A 16,918-nucleotide genomic window follows, 5' to 3' on the forward strand; every position below is an offset into this window, starting at 1 on the left:
TGGTGGCCTACCATGCATAAGGAAATCATGGAGTTCGTTTCCACCTGCCCTTCCTATACCCGCAAGAAAACTCCAAGGCAACTCCTGTCAGGGCAACTCCTACCACTTCCTGTGTCCTCATACTGTTCCATCATCTGGGTAGTGATCGATCACCACTCAAAGATGGCCTATTACCCCCCATTACCAGGCCTTCTATCCACTCCGGAAATCGCAGAGAAATTCATCCAGCACATTCCTACTACATTGGACGATTCCCTCGCCACATCATGTCTGACCGAGGTGTTCAGTTCACATCCAGATTCTGGCGAGCTTTGTGTAAGCTTCTGAACGTTGTCTTGATTTCTCATCTGCATACGATCCAATGGACAGGTAGAGAGAATCAACCAGATTCTGACCAACTTCCCGCGGCACTTCACAAACGCACATCATGACGATTGGTTCAAGCTCTTACCATGGGCGCGGTTCTTCTATAACAACCATGTAAATGAGTTTTCTGCAAGTTCTCCATTCTTTATTGCTTTTGGGCAACAGCGTCTCACGGGATTGTCCAAACTCGGAACGAAGGAGGAGGGTACGTCCATTAAACGAACACACCCCTTGGTCGAGGAGCACATCGTGGGGTCCCAAACCCCAAAGAGAGAGGACGAAGACTCTGAAAATATTGTTTCTGAGAGACCCATTACCTGGGCTGAGTTTAATGGATAACGTATTCGCTGTTTGATGGACACGGGGTCCCAAATGACTGCTGTAGCGTCGGCGTCCCTGCCTCCTGCTAGGCAGGGACGCTGTTCCCCTCATCTCTCCGCTCCGTGCCCAGCGTCCTCCTCCCGCTCTGCTGGCAGCGCGCGCTGCTTCCCGGCCACTGTGCTTAGGGCGTTCGCGCGCGCGCTCCCCCTCTCTTAAAGGGGCCGCGCACGCCGTCCTAAGGAGTCCCCGGCCAATGGCCGGAGGACCTCACCATATATAAGGCACCTCCTCCAAAATGGAGGTGCCCGAGCAATGTTGTGGCAAAGCCTTCACTCTGCTTCAGCCCTCAGGTCCCGTTACCAGTTACCTGCCAGTCACCTGCCAGATTCCTGCTAGTTACCTGCCAGTCACCTGTCAGATTCCTGCTTGTTACCTGCCAGTCACCTGCCAGATTCCTGCTTGTTACCTGCCAGTCACCTGCCAGATTCCTGCCTGTTACCTGCCAGTCACCTGCCAGTTTCCTGCTTGATACCTGCCTGATATCCGCTTACCTGCTTGCAAGCCTGCGGTCCGACGGTCTGCCTTCCGACACCTGTCAGTCTGTCTATGGACCAGCCTGCCCGCTCACCTGGGAGCGGTCACCTGCTACCTGCCTGCTAGCCTACCTGGAGGCTCTGCCGTCACTTGCCGTGACCACCTGCCTGTCCAGAGACTCTTGCCCGCTCACCTGGGAGCGCTCACCTGTTACCTGCCTGCTAGCCTACCTGGAGGCTCTGCCGTCACTTGCCGTGACCACCTGCCTGTCCAGAGACTCTTGCCCGCTCACCTGGGAGCGTTCACCTGCTACCTGCCTGCTAGCCTACCTGGAGGCTCTGCCGTCACTTGCCGTGACCACCTGCCTGTCCAGAGACTCTTGCCCGCTCATCTGGGAGCGTCCACCTGCTACCTGTCTGCTAGTCTACCTGGAGGTTCTGCCGTCACTTGCCGTGACCACCTGCCTGTCCAGAGACTGTCCCTGTCACTTGCCGTGACTACCTGCCCTTCTACCCAGAGACTGTCCCTGTCACCTGCCGTGACTACCTGCCCTTCTACCCAGAGACTGTCCCTGTCACTTGCCGTGAGTACCTGCCCGTCTTCCCTGGGAGCCACCCGCTTCCTTACAAGGACTGCCCCCTTGTATAGTCGCTCAGAGGTTCCACCTCCCAGACCCGTTACAACTGCTATGCCAGAACAGTAGTTTTAGGTTCACTTCCCAGAAGTTTCCCGCTCCAAGAATGAACCAACCATTCGACTAGTGGCTGCCAACCAATTGCCAATTCTAGTGGCCGGACTGGTGTAGATGTCTGTACGGGTGTGCAGAAAAGAGCTAGGCCAAAAAGGGATTGTTTTTGTGAAAGGCCCCAGAGAGGGGGGCCCATCGTGACTCTGGAGATGAATGTGATGAAGGAAGTAGGACACTTCCTGGCTGATAGGCCACAAAGAAACAGTTGGACCCGTGCCACTCACAGTCACACCAGTAAGAAAGTATTCCAGGAGCCTATGCAGGTCAGCCAAATTCAGAAGTTACCAGCAGTCTCACAATGCCTCGGCAAAGTGATGGTAGGAGGCTACAGCGGCTTTACTTGTGGGACAGACTGTACTCACCATGCCATTACTGGCCTGTGTGTCGCTAGGAGTGGATGTCCAAATTGATCCTGTGGAGGGGGACGAAGCGATCTCAGGACTACTGATTGCCCGCACCATAGCCACTGTACGACAAGGATGCATAACCGTGCGTTGCATAAATTTGAGCGGAACAAGCCTACAGTTAACCCCCCAGCAAGAAGTGGAGCAAGTCTATGAGATGCCGGAAAATCTCACCAGGGCCGATGCCATAGAATTAACGCCTGTGAATGGAGACCCGTGGACCCTGTCAGTGTCCCTCAATGGTCAAGAGTATAGGGATGAGCCCCGAGCCGGCCGCCATCTCTTAGAACAAATGTAGGCAAATCTCACGGAATTCTCCCCACGACAAGTGGGACAGGTAGAACAGTTGCTGCGGTACCAAGGAGTGTTTCCACAACACGAAGATAAATTCGTAAGCACCCAGGCCATACAACACAAGATTCCCATGGGGACCACCGCTCCCATTCGAGAGAGATATTGGCAAATCCCACCTTAAATGTACTAGGAAGTGAAGGAACTGTTGTCACACATGCTACGTAATGGAGTGATACGTGAAAGCCAGAGCCCCTGGGCTGCACCTATTGTTAGTCCGGAAGAAAGATGGTAGCTGAGGTTTCGTGTGGACTATAGACGGCTGAATGCCTGCATAGTGTGGGACTCTTATCCCCTTCTCAGGATAGAGGAATCCCTGTCCGCCTTGGGAAAGGCCAAGTACTTCTCCTCTCTCGACTGCCTTCATCTTGCCCATGGGTCTATTTGAATTTAACCGGATGCCTTTCGGGCTGACAAATGCATTGGGGACGTTCCAGCTTCATAGAAAGATGCCTGGGAGATCTAAATTTTGAAGCGACCCTGATGTTATAACAACATCGGCACCCCTGCATGTGTCCCATTCCTCCACCTTGCAAGGACGCCAGCATGTTTACTTACCCGTCCACGCTCCCCCAGTGTCTCACTCCTCCTGGGGCCTGCACATGCAACGCAGATGTCCTGGGAGAATGCTTAAAATGTGCACGCTTTTCCTGCCTCTTACAGGGGCCGCACGCTTTCCTGAAAATGTCCCCAGCCAATGGCTGGGAGACATTAGGTATTTAAGGCACCTTCCCAATAGGGGAGGTGTCTTAGCAACTTTGTTTGCATCAGCAAGTTCCTGCATACTGGTTGTAAGCTCACTGTACCTGTGCCCTCTGAATCTGATCCTGTCCGTCCCATTTACCTAATACTGTCCACCCTGTCTGCACCTGTTCCAGTCCATCCTGCTGTACCTATATCCGAATGCGCCCTACCTGTGCCTAGTCCCATTCCTGTTTCTTCTGAAGCAGCACCTGTGTACCTGCACATGTGATCCCATACCTTTGGCTATCCCGTGTTCCTGTAGTTGTCATGCCTGTGCCTGAATTCTGCATCTGTCTACCAACCGTATTCCTCCTGCTAATCCAGTTCCTGACCGATCCTGCTTCCCTACCCCTTTGGGGGTCAGCTGCAATAGCTTCGGGATCTGTCCTGGAGTAGCACCTGGCATTCACCTGGGTTCATGTCTAATCACACCATCAGGGGTTCTAGTGAAGAACCAGATGTTTGGTTATTTACGCCCCTCCAGGCTCTGCCAGGGCCATGGCACAGTGGTTCCACAACCACATGCGTAACACCTAATATTATTATTTATTTATATAGCACCATTGATTCCATGGTGCTGTACATAAGAAAGGGTTACATAACAAATACAGATATCACTTACAGTAAACAAAACTAAAACTGATAGACTGGTACAGAGGGAAGAGGACCCTGCCCTTGCAGGCTTACATTCTACAGGAACGGGGAAGGAGACAGTAGGTTGGGGAGGTTGCAGTAGCTTCGGTGTTGTTGAGGTGGCAGCAAGCAAGGTCATGGCAGGCTGTAAGCTTGTTTGAAGAGATGGGTTTTCAGGTTCCGTCTGAAGGATCTAAATGTGGAGGCTAATCGGACTGTTGAGGCACAGAATTCCATAGGATGGGGGATATTCGGGAGAAATTTTGGAGGCGATTGGGTGAGGAACGAATAAGTGTGGAGGAGAGAACGAGGTCTTGGGAGGACCCGAGACTACGTAAGGGAGTATATCGGGAGATTAGTTCAGAGATGTACGGAGGAGAAAGGTTATGGATGGCTTTGTAGGTCAATGTTAGTAGTTTGAACTGGATACGCTGGGCAATTGGGAGCCAGTGAAGGGATATGCAAAGGGGGGCAACAGAGGAGTAGCGAGGCGAGAGATGTACTAGTCGCGCAGCAGAGTTGAGGACAGACTTGAGGGGTGCGAGAGTGTTAGCAGGTAGGCCACAGAGGAGGATGTTGCAGTAGTCGACGCGAGAGATGATGAGGGCACGCACAAGCAGTTTAGTAGATTGAGGGTTGAGGAAAGGACATATTCTGTAAATATATTTGAGCTGGAGGCGACAGGAGGTGGCGAGAGCTTGGATGTGGGGTTTGAAGGACAGGGCAGAGTCAAGGATTACTCCGAGGCAGCGGATTGCCGGTACAGGGGAAAGTGTGATGCCATTTATTGTGATAGAAAGATCAAGTGGGGAAGATATGCGAGATGGGGGAAAGATGATGAGTTCAGTTTTGTCCACATTGAGCTTGAGGAAGCGAGAGGAGAAGAAGGAGGATATGGCTGATAGACATGCTGGGATTCTCGGCAGCAGAGAGGTGACATCTGGGCCAGAGAGGTAGATCTGAGTGTCATCAGCGTACAGATGATACTGGAAGCCATGGGATTTTATGAGCTGTCCCAGGCCAAGGGTGTAAATTGAGAAGAAGGGGTCCTGGGACAGAGCCTTGATGGACTCCAACAGAGAGGGGGCGGGATGAGGAGGTAGTGTGGGAGTGGGAGATGCTAAATGTTCAGTTAGAAAGGTATGAGGAGATCCAAGAAAGGGCAAGGTCTTTGACGCCAAAGGAAGAGAGGATCTGTAGTAGGAGGCAGTGGTCAACTGTGTCAAAGGCAGAGGATAGGTCAAGAAGAAGGAGTACACAGAATTGCCTGCTAGCTTTGGTTGTAAGTAAGCCATTAGTAATTTTGGTAAGGGCAGTTTCGGTGGAATGGTGAGGACGGAAGCCAAATTGACGGTTGTCAAAGAGAGAGTTAGATGAGAAGTGATAGGAAAGTTCAGCGTGAACATGTTGCTCAAGGAGTTTGGAGGCAAATGGGAGTAGCGATTTTGGTTGGTAGCTGGACAAGGCGGTTGGGTCGAAGGATGGCTTTTTGAGGATGGGTGTGATTGTGGCATGTTTGAAAACAGTGGGGAAGGTACCAGAAGTTAGTGATAGGTTGAAGAGATGGGTTAGGGATGGGATGAGTGTGGGAGCGAGATAGGGGAGGAGGTGGGATGGGATGTGGTCGAGTGCACAAGAGGTGAGGTGTGATTTGGAGAGGAGACTAGTGAGGTCTCCTTCCGTGATGTTGGAAAGGGAGGTTATGGGGGAAGGGCAATGGTCTGGGAAACAAAGGGGTTGTGGTGGTCGGACAGTAAAGACTTGCCTTGTTTGGTCAATCTTTTTTTTGAAGTGTGTGGTAAACTCCTCAGCAGAGATGACGGAGGTCGGAGGGGGCAGTGGAGGGCGGAGGCGAGAGTTAAAAGTGTTGAATAACTGTTTGGGGTTGTAGGATAAGGAAGATATGAGGGTTGTGAAGTAGGCCTGTTTAACAGAGGTGAGGGCTGATTTGAATGAGAGTGTTGCTTGTTTGGATGCAGTGAAGTCATCTTGCAAATGTGTTTTCTTCCAACGCCGCTCCGCAACCCTGGATACTTGCCGAAGCTATTTAGTGAGGTTGTTGTGCCAGGGTTGCCTGTCGACTCGTCGCGCTCTGCCATGCACAAGAGGGGCGACCAAGTCAATAGCTGATGTGAGAGTGGAATTGTAGAAAGCAGTAATGCTGTCTTGTGTCGTTGAGTGAGGATACGGATGTCAGTGCGATAATAGAGTCAGAGAGTGTGTGAGTGTCTAGATGTGCAAGGTTTCTGCGGGGGGGTGCTAGTTGCTGGACATGGGTGACAGGTGAGGAGGACAGAGATGAGAAAGTTAGTTAATGATGCTCAGATAGGGGTAGGGGGGAGGTTGTGAGGTTAGATAGGGAGCAGAGTTGGGTGAAGATGAGGTCTAGTGTGTGTCCGTCTGTGTGAGTGGCTAAGGAGGACCACTGAGTAAGTCCAAAGTAAGAAGTAATCGACAGGAGTTTGAATGCTGTTGACTGGCGAGTGTCAGTGGGGATGTTGAAATCGCCCATGATGATTGTGGGAATGTCAGCAAAGAGAAAGTAGAGAAGCCAGGTGGAGAATTGGTCAATAAAGGCAGTGACTAGGCCCAGAGGTCGGTATATAACAGTCACTTGGAGGTTGGAGGGAGAGTAGATGCGGACAGAGTGGACTTCAAACGAAGGGAGAATAAGGGAGGGCAGAGGTGAGATAGGGCTAAAGGTGCAGTTTGGAGAAAGGAGAAGACCCACTCCTCCACCATGTCTGTTACCAGGGCGAGGAGCGTGGGTGAAGTGGAGGCCACTTATATCTTAATGACATCATAATTTACTCACCCACATTTGAGGACCATTTTATCCTGTTGGAACAGGTGTTGTAGCGGCTTCAAAGTCTCGGGCTAAAGGTCAAACCTCGGAAGTTCCACTTGTTTCAAAGGGAGATTGAATATTTGGGGCACACTGTTTCCAACACCGGAGTCTATTCCTCCACAGAGAAAGTGGTCCCAGTGCAAAAATGGCCTACTCCAACCACCCTAATAGAGCTGAGAGCATTCCTGGGACTGGCCTGACATTACCAGAGATTTATCAAAAACTTAGCTAAAATTGTGGCACCACTCAAAAAGTTGCCAAGAGGAACTGCAGGGGAAGCTAAGCAACAGCCAATCCAGTGGGGCCCCAGGCACGAAGAAGCTTCCCAGACTTTGAAGATGGCGTTGCAGGGCTGTGGAGTCGGTAAGCTAAACCTCAGACTCACTGGCTCACTACTGAGCATGTACATAAAGTGCAGCACAGATTCATCTCAACTAAAAGCCTAGATCCTTAGATCAAGAACAGAAGACATTTATAGGACATTTCATAACTTTCTTAAATTCTTATGAAAACATTTACAGCACATACTGCATTGAACTACTGTACCCAATTTATGATATATTTTCGGAGTCGGTCCATTTTATACCGACTCCAACTACACCAAAATGGACACCGACTCCACGACTCTGACTCCACAGCCTTGGTTAATGAATGCTCCCATCTTAGCCTACGCTGATTTCTTTCAGCCCTTTGTGCTGTATACCATTGGGATTGGAGATACACATGCGGACTGATAACAATCACCTTGCCCACCTGGAGAATGCGAAGTTGGGCGCATTTAAGGAAAGATGGGTCACGAGAATGTCCAAGTACTGATATAAGATCTCCTATCGGTCTAAATTCAAGAACACGCGTACAGAAGCATTGTCTCGAGTCACTCAAGCGGGTCCAAAGAGAGATATAGGTGAGGAACTCAAAGGTGACAAGATTCCAGATTTCAAGCAGTTTGCCATGGACGTAATAGCCGCCCACGAGTCTAAAGAACAACCCAGACCTACCCAGATGGGTTATAGGATTGAAGGATCCAGCTACCTTGAGAATTTGGCAATTGGTGGCCCTGGAAGGGTTGGTGATGCATCTAACCAAGGAAGCTCACGAGAGGGGTGCCCACTTTGGTACTGAGAAGACCTTCCAGTGGTTGCAGCAACTGGTTTATTGGCCTCATTTATGACAGGTGGTTAAAGATATCTGCAGAAAATGTCACCGGTGTGAGCTGACCAAGCCCCCAGACCAAATTACCCTTATCCAAGCTAACCAAACCTCCGTGCCTTTGGAGGTGTTGATGATCGACTACCTGATGATCGTGACATTCCACAACAGCTATGAATATTGTTTGGTACTTAACTCTTTTTCCAAGTCTACAGGTACGCCTCCTGCTCCGGTTTCCGCTGAAAACGAGTTTGAGGTAGAGAACATTCTGGCCACCAAAAGGGTAAGAGGAAAAAACTTTTTTCTGGTGGATTGGAAGGGGTTTGGTCCTGAGGAGAGAACTTGGGAGCCCCGGGAGAACATCCATGCCCCTCTCATCCTTGATAAATTTCTGTCTGGCCTAAAAAGGGGGGGGCCTAAAGGGGGGGGGTACTGTAGCATTGGCGTCCCTGCCTCCTGCTAGGCAGGGACGCTGTTCCCCTCACCTCTCCGCTCCGTGCCCGGCGTCCTCCTCCCGCTCTGCTGGCAGCGCGCGCTGCTTCCCGGCCACTGTGCTTAGGGCGCGCGCGCGCTCCCCCTCTCTTAAAGGGGCCGCGCGCGCCGTCCTAAGGAGTCCCCGGCCAATGGACGGAGGACCTCACCATATATAAGGCACCTTCTCCAAAATGGAGGTGCCCGAGCAATGTTGTTGCAAAGCCTTCACTCTGCTTCAGCCCTCAGGTCCCGTTACCAGTTACCTGCCAGTCACCTGCCAGATTCCTGCTAGTTACCTGCCAGTCACCTGCCAGATTCCTGCCTGTTACCTGCCAGTCACCTGCCAGATTCCTGCCTGTTACCTGCCAGTCACCTGCCAGTTTCCTGCTTGATACCTGCCTGATATCCGCTTACCTGCTTGCAAGCCTGCGGTCCGACGGTCTGCCTTCCGACACCTGTCAGTCTGTCTATGGACCAGCCTGCCCGCTCACCTGGGAGCGCTCACCTGCTACCTGCCTGCTAGGCTACCTGGAGGCTCTGCCGTCACTTGCCGTGACCACCTGCCTGTCCAGAGACTCTTGCCCGCTCACCTGGGAGCGCTCACCTGTTACCTGCCTGCTAGCCTACCTGGAGGCTCTGCCATCACTTGCCGTGACCACCTGCCTGTCCAGAGACTCTTGCCCGCTCACCTGGGAGCGTTCACCTGCTACCTGCCTGCTAGCCTTCCTGGAGGCTCTGCCGTCACTTGCCGTGACCACCTGCCTGTCCAGAGACTCATGACCGCTCACCTGGGAGCGTCCACCTGCTACCTGTCTGCTAGTCTACCTGGAGGTTCTGCCTTCACTTGCCGTGACCACCTGCCTGTCCAGAGACTGTCCCTGTTACTTGCTGTGACTACCTGCCCTTCTACCCAGAGACTGTCCCTGTCACCTGCCGTGACTACCTGCCCTTCTACCCAGAGACTGTCCGTGTCACTTGCCGTGAGTACCTGCCCGTCTTCCCTGGGAGCCACCCGCTTCCTTACAAGGACTGCCCCCTTGTATAGTCGCTCAGAGGTTCCACCTCCCAGACCCGTTACAACTGCTATGCCAGAACAGTAGTTTTAGGTTCACTTCCCAGAAGTTTCCCGCTCCAAGAATGAACCAACCATTCGACTAGTGGCTGCCAACCAATTGCCAATTCTAGTGGCCGGACTGGTGTAGATGTCTGTACGGGTGTGCAGAAAAGAGCTAGGCCAAAAAGGGATTGTTTTTGTGAAAGGCCCCAGAGAGGGGGGCCCATCGTGACTCTGGAGATGAATGTGATGAAGGAAGTAGGACACTTCCTGGCTGATAGGCCACAAAGAAACAGTTGGACCCGTGCCACTCACAGTCACACCAGTAAGAAAGTATTCCAGGAGCCTGTGCAGGTCAGCCAAATTCAGAAGTTACCAGCAGTCTCACAATGCCTCGGCAAAGTGATGGTAGGAGGCTACAGCGGCTTTACTTGTGGGACAGACTGTACTCACCATGCCATTACTGGCCTGTGTGTCGCTAGGAGTGGATGTCCAAATTGATCCTGTGGAGGGGGACGAAGCGATCTCAGGACTACTGATTGCCCGCACCATAGCCACCGTACGACAAGGATGCGTAACCGTGCGTTGCATAAATTTGAGCGGAACAAGCCTACAGTTAACCCCCCAGCAAGAAGTGGAGCAAGTCTATGAGATGCCGGAAAATCTCACCAGGGCCGATGCCATAGAATTAACGCCTATGAATGGAGACCCGTGGACCCTGTCAGTGTCCCTCAATGGTGAAGAGTATAAGGATGAGCCCCGAGCCGGCCGCCATCTCTTAGAACAAATGTAGGCAAATCTCACGGAATTCTCCCCACGACAAGTGGGACAGGTAGAACAATTGCTGCGGTACCAAGGAGTGTTTCCACAACACGAAGATAAATTCGTAAGCACCCAGGCCATACAACACAAGATTCCCATGGGGACCACCGCTCCCATTCGAGAGAGATATTGGCAAATCCCACCTTAAATGTACTAGGAAGTGAAGGAACTGTTGTCACACATGCTACGTAATGGAGTGATACGTGAAAGCCAGAGCCCCTGGGCTGCACCTATTGTTAGTCCGGAAGAAAGATGGTAGCTGAGGTTTCGTGTGGACTATAGACGGCTGAATGCCTGCATAGTGTGGGACTCTTATCCCCTTCTCAGGATAGAGGAATCCCTGTCCGCCTTGGGAAAGGCCAAGTACTTCTCCTCTCTCGACTGCCTTCGTCTTGCCCATGGGTCTATTTGAATTTAACAGGATGCCTTTCGGGCTGACAAATGCATTGGGGACGTTCCAGCTTCATAGAAAGATGCCTGGGAGATCTAAATTTTGAAGCGACCCTGATGTTATAACAACACCGGCACCCCTGCATGTGTTCCATTCCTCCACCTTGCAAGGACGCCAGCATGTTTACTTACCCGTCCACGCTCCCCCAGTGTCTCACTCCTCCTGGGGCCTGCACATGCAACGCAGATGTCCTGGGAGAATGCTTAAAATGTGCACGCTTTTCCTGCCTCTTACAGGGGCCGCAAGCGCTCCTGAAAATGTCCCCAGCCAATGGCTGGGAGACATTAGGTATTTAAGGCACCTTCCCAATAGGGGAGGTGTCTTAGCAACTTTGTTTGCATCAGCAAGTTCCTGCATACTGGTTGTAAGGTCACTGTACCTGTGCCCTCTGAATCTGATCCTGTCCGTCCCATTTACCTAATACTGTCCACCCTGTCTGCACCTGTTCCAGTCCATCCTGCTGTACCTATATCCGAATGCGCCCTACCTGTGCCTAGTCCCATTCCTGTTTCTTCTGAAGCAGCACCTGTGTACCTGCACATGTGATCCCATACCTTTGGCTATCCCGTGTTCCTGTAGTTGTCATGCCTGTGCCTGAATTCTGCATCTGTCTACCAACCGTATCCCTCCTGCTAATCCAGTTCCTGACCGGTCCTGCTTCCCTACCCCTTTGGGGGTCAGCTGCAATAGCTTCGGGATCTGTCCTGGAGTAGCACCTGGCATTCACCTGGGTTCATGTCTAATCACACCATCAGGGGTTCTAGTGAAGAACCAGATGTTTGGTTATTTACGCCCCTCCAGGCTCTGCCAGGGCCGTGGCACAGTGGTTCCACAACCACATGCGTAACACCTAATATTATTATTTATTTATATAGCACCATTGATTCCATGGTGCTGTACATAAGAAAGGGTTACATACCAAATATAGATATCACTTACAGTAAACAAAACTAAAAATGATAGACTGGTACAGAGGGAAGAGGACCCTGCCCTGCAGGCTTACATTCTACAGGAACGGGGAAGGAGACAGTAGGTTGGGGAGGTTGCAGTAGCTTCGGTATTGTTGAGGTGGCAGCAAGCAAGGTCATGGCAGGCTGTAAGCTTGTTTGAAGAGATGGGTTTTCAGGTTCCGTCTGAAGGATCTAAATGTGGAGGCTAATCGGACTGTTGAGGCACAGAATTCCATAGGATGGGGGATATTCGGGAGAAATTTTGGAGGCGATTCGGTGAGGAACGAATAAGTGTGGAGGAGAGAACGAGGTCTTGGGAGGACCCGAGACTACGTAAGGGAGTATATCGGGAGATTAGTTCAGAGATGTATGGAGGAGAAAGGTTATGGATGGCTTTGTAGGTCAATGTTAGTAGTTTGAACTGGATACGCTGGGCAATTGGGAGCCAGTGAAGGGATATGCAAAGGGGGGCAACAGAGGAGTAGCGAGGCGAGAGATGTACTAGTCGCGCAGCAGAGTTGAGGACAGACTTGAGGGATGCGAGAGTGTTAGCAGGTAGGCCACAGAGGAGGATGTTGCAGTAGTCGAGGCGAGAGATGATGAGGGCATGCACAAGCAGTTTAGTAGATTGAGGGTTGAGGAAAGGACATATTCTGGAAATATATTTGAGCTTGAGGTGACAGGAGGTGGCGAGAGCTTGGATGTGGGGTTTGAAGGACAGGGCAGAGTCAAGGATTACTCCGAGGCAGCGGATTGCCGGTACAGGGGAAAGTGTGATGCCATTTATTGTGATAGAAAGATCAGGTGGGGAAGATATGCGAGATGGGGGAAAGATGATGAGTTCAGTTTTGTCCACATTGAGCTTGAGGAAGCGAGAGGAGAAGAAGGAGGATATGGCTGATAGACATGCTGGGATTCTCGGCAGCAGAGAGGTGACATCTGGGCCAGAGAGGTAGATCTGAGTGTCATCAGCGTACAGATGATACTGGAAGCCATGGGATTTTATGAGCTGTCCCAGGCCAAGGGTGTAAATTGAGAAGAAGGGGTCCTGGGACAGAGCCTTGAGGGACTCCAACAGAGAGGGGGCAGGATGAGGAGGTAGTGTGGGAGTGGGAGATGCTAAATGTTTGGTTAGAAAGGTATGAGGAGATCCAAGAAAGGGCAAGGTCTTTGACGCCAAAGGAAGAGAGGATCTGTAGTAGGAGGCAGTGGTCAACTGTGTCAAAGGCAGAGGATAGGTCAAGAAGAAGGAGTACACAGAATTGCCTGCTAGCTTTGGTTGTAAGTAAGCCATTAGTAATTTTGGTAAGGGCAGTTTCGGTGGAATGGTGAGGATGGAAGCCAAATTGACGGTTGTCAAAGAGAGAGTTAGATGAGAAGTGATAGGAAAGTTCAGCGTGAACATGTTGCTCAAGGACTTTGGAGGCAAATGGGAGCAGCGATTTTGGGTGGTAGCTGGACAAGGCGGTTGGGTCGAGGGATGGCTTTTTGAGGATGGATGTGATTGTGGCATGTTTGAAAACAGTGGGGAAGGTACCAGAAGTTAGTGATAGGTTGAAGAGATGGGTTAGGGATGGGATGAGTGTGGGAGCGAGATAGGGGAGGAGGTGGGATGGGATGTGGTCGAGTGCACAAGAGGTGAGGTGTGATTTGGAGAGGAGACTAGTGAGGTCTCCTTCCGTGATGTTGGAAAGGGAGGTTATGGGGAAAGGGCAATGGTCTGGGAAACAAAGGGGTTGTGGTGGTCGGACAGTAAAGACTTGCCTTGTTTGGTCAATCTTTTTTTTGAAGTGTGTGGTAAACTCCTCAGCAGAGATGACGGAGGTCGGAGGGGGCAGTGGAGGGCGGAGGCGAGAGTTAAAAGTGTTGAATAACTGTTTGGGGTTGTAGGATAAGGAAGATATGAGGGTTGTGAAGTAGGCCTGTTTAACAGAGGTGAGGGCTGATTTGAATGCGAGTGTTGCTTGTTTGGATGCAGTGAAGTCATCTTGCAAATGTGTTTTCTTCCAATGCCGCTCCGCAACCCTGGATACTTGCCGAAGCTATTTATTTAGTGAGGTTGTTGTGCCAGGGTTGCCTGTTGACTCGTCGCGCTCTGCCATGCACAAGAGGGGCGACCAAGTCAATAGCTTATGTGAGAGTGGAATTGTAGAAAGCAGTGGTGCTGTCTTGTGTCGTTGAGTGAGGATACGGATGTCAGTGCGATAATAGAGTCAGAGAGTGTGTGAGTGTCTAGATGTGCAAGGTTTCTGCGGGGGGGTGCTAGTTGCTGGACATGGGTGACAGGTGAGGAGGACAGAGATGAGAAAGTTAGTTGATGATGCTCAGATAGGGGTAGGGGGGAGGTTGTGAGGTTAGATAGGGAGCAGAGTTGGGTGAAGATGAGGTCTAGTGTGTGTCCGTCTGTGTGAGTGGCTAAGGAGGACCACTGAGTAAGTCCAAAGTAAGAAGTAATCGACAGGAGTTTGAATGCTGTTGACTGGCGAGTGTCAGTGGGGATGTTGAAATCGCCCATGATGATTGTGGGAATGTCAGCAAAGAGAAAGTAGAGAAGCCAGGTGGAGAATTGGTCAATAAAGGCAGTGACTAGGCCCAGAGGTCGGTATATAACAGTCACTTGGAGGTTGGAGGGAGAGTAGATGCGGACAGAGTGGACTTCAAACGAAGGGAGAATAAGGGAGGGCAGAGGTGAGATAGGGCTAAAGGTGCAGTTTGGAGAAAGGAGAAGACCCACTCCTCCACCATGTCTGTTACCAGGGCGAGGAGCGTGGGTGAAGTGGAGGCCACTTATATCTTAATGACATAATTTACTCACCCACATTTGAGGACCATTTTATCCTGTTGGAACAGGTGTTGTAGCGGCTTCAAAGTCTCGGGCTAAAGGTCAAACCTCGGAAGTTCCACTTGTTTCAAAGGGAGATTGAATATTTGGGGCACACTGTTTCCAACACCGGAGTCTATTCCTCCACAGAGAAAGTGGTCCCAGTGCAAAAATGGCCTACTCCAACCACCCTAATAGAGCTGAGAGCATTCCTGGGACTGGCCTGACATTACCAGAGATTTATCAAAAACTTAGCTAAAATTGTGGCACCACTCAAAAAGTTGCCAAGAGGAACTGCAGGGGAAGCTAAGCAACAGCCAATCCAGTGGGGCCCCAGGCACGAAGAAGCTTCCCAGACTTTGAAGATGGCGTTGCAGGGCTGTGGAGTCGGTAAGCTAAACCTCAGACTCACTGGCTCACTACTGAGCATGTACATAAAGTGCAGCACAGATTCATCTCAACTAAAAGCCTAGATCCTTAGATCAAGAACAGAAGACATTTATAGGACATTTCATAACTTTCTTAAATTCTTCTGAAAACATTTACAGCACATACTGCATTGAACTACTATACCCAATTTATGATATATTTTCGGAGTCGGTCCATTTTATACCGACTCCAACTACACCAAAATGGACACCGACTCCACGACTCTGACTCCACAGCCTTGGTTAATGAATGCTCCCATCTTAGCCTACGCTGATTTCTTTCAGCCCTTTGTGCTGTATACCATTGGGATTGGAGATACACATGCGGACTGATAACAATCACCTTGCCCACCTGGAGAATGCGAAGTTGGGCGCATTTAAGGAAAGATGGGTCACGAGAATGTCCAAGTACTGATATAAGATCTCCTATCGGTCTAAATTCAAGAACACGCGTACAGAAGCATTGTCTCGAGTCACTCAAGCGGGTCCAAAGAGAGATATAGGTGAGGAACTCAAAGGTGACAAGATTCCAGATTTCAAGCAGTTTGCCATGGACGTAATAGCCGCCCACGAGTCTAAAGAACAACCCAGACCTACCCAGATGGGTTATAGGATTGAAGGATCCAGCTACCTTGAGAATTTGGCAAGTGGTGGCCCTGGAAGGGTTGGTGATGCATCTAACCAAGGAAGCTCACGAGAGGGGTGCCCACTTTGGTACTGAGAAGACCTTCCAGTGGTTGCAGCAACTGGTTTATTGGCCTCATTTATGACAGGTGGTTAAAGATATCTGCAGAAAATGTCACCGGTGTGAGCTGACCAAGCCCCCAGACCAAATTACCCTTATCCAAGCTAACCAAACCTCCGTGCCTTTGGAGGAGTTGATGATCGACTACCTGATGATCGTGACATTCCACAACAGCTATGAATATTGTTTGGTGATGACCGACCACTTCACTAAGTTCACAGAGGCGGTGGCCAAGGCCATCTGTCGGGACTTTATCTGCGTATATGGGTGACTCATGAAAGATTCATTCGGACCAGGGAGCCTGCTTCCAAGGAAGAGTAATTGAAGAACCACACCATATCACCCGCAGGAGAACGGAGTCTGCAAACGCTTCAACAGGACCTTGTTACAAATGTTGCAAACCTTGGAGGAAGACAAGAAGAACAAGTGGCCCGGATTTATATCCGAGTTGGGGTGGGTGTACAATAATCGAGTCCACGCGACTTTCGGATACACGCCATATATGCTGCTGGTTGGGCGATTAGAGTTGGATCCGGAAGACCCCTGTCCGGGGAGTAGTCCTAGTACTTGGGTCCAAGAACACCGATTCAAAACGGTGAGGTGTCTGGTAGAACAAATGTTTTTTGGAGCTGGAGCATGCGGACAAGCCCCCAATGCCGGGCGAACGGCTCCAGTCGGGAGACCGTATGCTAGTGCGAGGCAAACGGCCCAAGAATAAGCTGGACCACTGCTGGGAGGCCGTGCCCTACCGAGTAGTGATGAAGATTCACCTTGATAATCCAGTCTATGAGGTCCAGCTTGAGGGAAACGAAGAGGCGCTACCTCGGGTGTTACATCAAAATATTCTCCATCCCTGTTTCTTCCGAAGTGGAGGAGCCCACTGAAACGACTGCCCAAAGGGAGCCGTCTGATGCTACCCAAGGTAAGACCTTTGGGGGTCAGGAAAAATGGGTTATTGTGCCTATGAGACCTCAGGAGTTGCCCATACCGCTCTCGTGGGAGCCGGAGAATGGACCAGGAAATGATCCGCAGACCCATGTGACTGAAGTTCTGGAAGCTCAAGAGACACCTTCAC

This window comes from Phyllobates terribilis, unplaced genomic scaffold, assembly GCF_046119375.1.
Source record: "Phyllobates terribilis strain yellow unplaced genomic scaffold, ASM4611937v1 Scaffold_3__8_contigs__length_932513732, whole genome shotgun sequence".
NCBI classification, from domain to species: domain Eukaryota; kingdom Metazoa; phylum Chordata; class Amphibia; order Anura; family Dendrobatidae; genus Phyllobates; species Phyllobates terribilis.